Below are 4,305 nucleotides of genomic sequence, written 5' to 3' on the forward strand. Positions count from 1 at the left end.
TTGGGCACTTTAGTCAGGAAATTACTATTACTAATTGGGACTTGAAAACAAAGTAAGTCAGGAAAGATGCAATCAATGACCAAACAATATCAGATTTCACAGACAATTCTTTAATATGATAGTTATCTCCGTTTCTCCGCCCAGGTACGCCTGGTGCGCAGTTGCGACCCTACCTGGACCGGGAGGCCCTCACAACAGTCATCGGGCCCTTGTGATCTCTAGGCTGGAATACTGCAATGTGCTCTACATGGGGCTGCCCTTGAGGAGCATCCGGCGACTTCAGCTAGTGCAGAACGCAGCCGCGCGAGTGATTGCGGGTGTCCCCCGATTCACCCGCATAAACCTATCTTCCGCGAGCTGCGCTGGCTACCTGTCGATCTCCGGATGCGCTTCAAGGTGCTATTAATCACCCATAAAGCCCTACATGGCAGTGGATCTGGATACTTGAGAGACCGCCTTCTGCCAATTACTCCCTACGACCTATAAGATCCCATAGATTAGGCCTCCTCCGCATTCCATCGGCCAGCCAGTGTCGGCTGGCAACTACAAGGAGGAGGGCCTTCTCAGCAGTAGCCCCGACCCTTTGGAACGAGCTCCCCGTGGAGATTCGTACCCTCTCCACCGTCCAGGCCTTCCGCATAGCCTTGAAGAACTGGCTCCCGTCAGGCCTGGGGATAAGAATTGCTACCCGCCCGAATGATGAATGAATGTTGTTTATATTTTTATTATATGTTGTTGTCTTAATATTGTATTCCCCTCTCCCTGGTTTTCTGTGAGCCGCCCTGAGTCCCCTCAGGGAAAAGGGCGGCCTACAAATGCTAATAAACCAAACCAAACCAAACCATTGATTGATTGAAGAGTACAACTTAATAAAAGATTTCGGGGAGCTATTTGAAGAGATAGAAGCAGTATTACAATGGGTTCCACCACAAAACCACGTTCGACTAAAGCGTGCTCGACGAAACCGCGTAGCTGATGTCATCAACAAGGCGACAATAGTGCGGAGACAGAAGCACGCTGTAAACGCTAAACCTAAAATTAACACCTAAACCTAAACCTAACCCCCCTAAACCTAATCCTAAACCTAACCCTTAACCTAATCCTAACCCTTAACCTAACCCTAAAACTAACCCTAACCCTTAACCTAATCCTAAACCTAACCCTTACCTTAAGTTGAATCGGCTTGCTTTCAAAGCGCTATTTAAAGCGCCCTTCTTTCTCTGCGCTCGCTGTTGTCGCCCTGTTGATGACGTCAGCGACGCGGTTTAATCGGGCGCGGCTTAGTCGAGCGCGGTTTTGTCATGCCACGCTTCCAATGAACATCTGTGAAAACCGATACAGAATAATAAGGAAAGTTTTCATAGACCTCTTAAAACTCAGAAGAAGCTTCTAATCTTGAATTGATATGCTACAGGATCAATGGAAAGGTAATAAATGATTTAAAGAATACCCTATATAGAAATATACTATAACTCCGCACAGTAGAGTTATAAAAATTAAGACACTTTAGAAAATATTCCCTACTTACAAGAACATCTAGTATTAGAAGTTGAAATTAGATCAGTGTCCTCGATCATTGCAAAGTTGAAAGGCTATAGAAATTGATGGATTTATTTAACAGCCAGACCCTGGACTTACAACTCAACCAAGGGAATTCGAAGCGTATCTACAGATATATGGCAAGCAACAGAAAATAATATTTGTTCTAACCAAGCTATCCCAGCAAATATAAAGAATGTCCCAGTGAGCCATAGATTGGGAGAGATGAATGTACATACCATTACCAGAGGACTAAACTGCCTGCGCAAGCTGTCATACAATATACTTAATTTCATGGGCTAAGAAAATAATGCTTACAGTAGCATCATCCAATGCAGATTCAGAGCCCTACATGGAGAGAGAAACGCAGATGTTCAAGCCAGTTTTAGAACAGGCCAAGGAACATGAGACATTATTGCTGATGCATGCTGGATAATTGAGAAAGCCAAAGTATACCAAAAAGTAGTCAACATATATTTCATTCTTTATAGAAAAGCCTTTGGTGGTGCCAATCAGGACAAGTTTTGGAGTGTCCTAAGGAAAATGGAAATCGCAGAACATCTTGCTGTTCTCATGTGAAGCCTATACACAGAACAGGAAGCCACAGTCTAGACAGAACACAGTGAAACATGTTGTATCCTCTCCCCTTATTTATTCAACTTGTACACTGAATATATGTTAAGGAAACCTCAATGGATTGGAAGGAAGTATGGTTTTAAAATCAGAGCAAGAAATAATCGATTACTTGCACTATCCTGGTGATAATATTCTGATAGCTGAGAATAAACATGCAAATGATCTGCAAGCTCTAATAATGAAAGCCAAGGAGCACACTTAAAATGAGACTGTTAAAGATTTATCGAATGACAGCAGGCTAGGTAGAATTGACAGTGAAGGCAATGAATGACGGATTGCTTTTGCCTTTTAGAAACCAGCAATCATGAAAAAACATCACAGATTGGCACATGGTAAAATAGCAATAGCACTTATATACCACTTCACAGTGCTATACAGCCCCCTCTAAGCGGTTTACAGAGTCAGCCTATTGCCCCCACCAATCTGGGTCTTCATTTTACCGACCTTAGAAGGATGCAAGGCTGAGTCAACCTTGAGCCTGGTGAGATTTGAACTGCCAAATTGCAGGCAGCTGTCAATCAGAAGTAGTCTGCAGTACTGCATTCTAACCACTGCACCCACTACAGCTCAAAATAGCAAGGAAAACTATGATAAAGATGCCAGCATGTGTCTATAGTATTTACAAAAATCAGAATCATGCCATTCTCTGTGACAATCTATGGAAATGAAAAACTGGACTTTGAAGAAGAAATCCCAAGATTTAGATAAACTAGAACATTGGAGAAATATCTTTCCAAATGACAAAATGTTTCTGTTTTGGGACAAAAAACCCCAAGTGAATTGGTTCATGAAGTCATCACCCTGATTTAAAAGAGACTGTATTCATCAGTGAAAAATTCCCAGTGGAAACCCACTCAACTACAAAGCTTTTATAAACATTAACATAATCCTCATTTAATGAAGCAACACAAATCGCGCAAATCTATCACATTACCTCCAAAAAAACCCAGACAACCAAACCTACATGGAAAAAGAACGTTACTTTTTTTTTCCTTCTAAAATGCAAGGAATCTAGGATAGCACCCAAGCCTTTGCTTTATATTTGGATTTTTTCACTTACACTTCTAGTAAGCCCTTTCATTACTTTCAATATCCCTAATATGGATTTTAAAATGATAAACTGAGTTACACATATACAGATAGTCCTCAATTTGCAACATTTAGTGATCGTTCGAAGATGCAATGGCACTGAAAAAGTGACATGACTGCTTTTCACTTATGACCGTTGCAGCATGCTGTCACATGATCAAAATTCAGATGCTTGGCAACTGATTCATATTTATGATGCTTGCAGTGTCCAGGGATCATGTACTTTTTGCAAGCAAAGTCAATAGGGAAGCCAGATTCACTGAACAACCGTGTCACCAACTTACCAACTGCAGTGATTCACTTAACCACTGTGGCAAGAAAGGTCGTAAAGTGGGGCAAAATTCACTCAGCAACCGTCCCACTTAGCCACAGAAAATTTTGGGCTCACTTGTGGTCGTAAGTCAAGGACACACCTGTACTCAGGCTACCTTTCCTTTTTTTTTTCCTGACAGGCTTAGACTTCCCACCTGAACGACCGCTTTTCAGAGGCCAAGGACTACAACTGCCATCACTCCCTGCCTCACACTATGCTTCTGGCAGGGGATGATGGGACCCAGCCAGTTAAAGAGTTAATTTTCCCTTGCATTCCTATTCATTTCATGTATTCCTAATCATGTTTATACTTATATCTGTTATCTAATTCAATGATGGATGAAATAAATAAATAAAAATATATTAAGTAAATTAAATAACTTAATAATAAGAGAGAAGCAAGCCGGCCCCGTTGTATTTCTCCTTTGCCGATCAACCGTCCCCATTAAAGCAGCATTGCTTTAAACTAGTTAATCCTTATAAATTAATGTTCCAAGGAAACGTGTTTTTCCCCCAATGCGAAAAAAGCACCGAGCGATTGTTAACAGCCAAATCCGAAAAAACCGCTCTTCCTCCCACTTGCTTCGCTTTCAGGGCGGGGCCTGAAAGGCGTGGCCGAGGACGTCACGCCCTCTATGAGCAAAGTACCGTACGCCTTGCCCTTTGGCCGCGGGAGGCACCGCCCTCCTGGTGGCCGGACCAATCAGCGAGCGCCCTGTTGGCTAAGCC

The sequence above is a fragment of the Thamnophis elegans genome, chromosome 3, assembly GCF_009769535.1.
Source record: "Thamnophis elegans isolate rThaEle1 chromosome 3, rThaEle1.pri, whole genome shotgun sequence".
In the NCBI taxonomy this organism is placed as follows: Eukaryota; Metazoa; Chordata; class Lepidosauria; order Squamata; family Colubridae; genus Thamnophis; species Thamnophis elegans.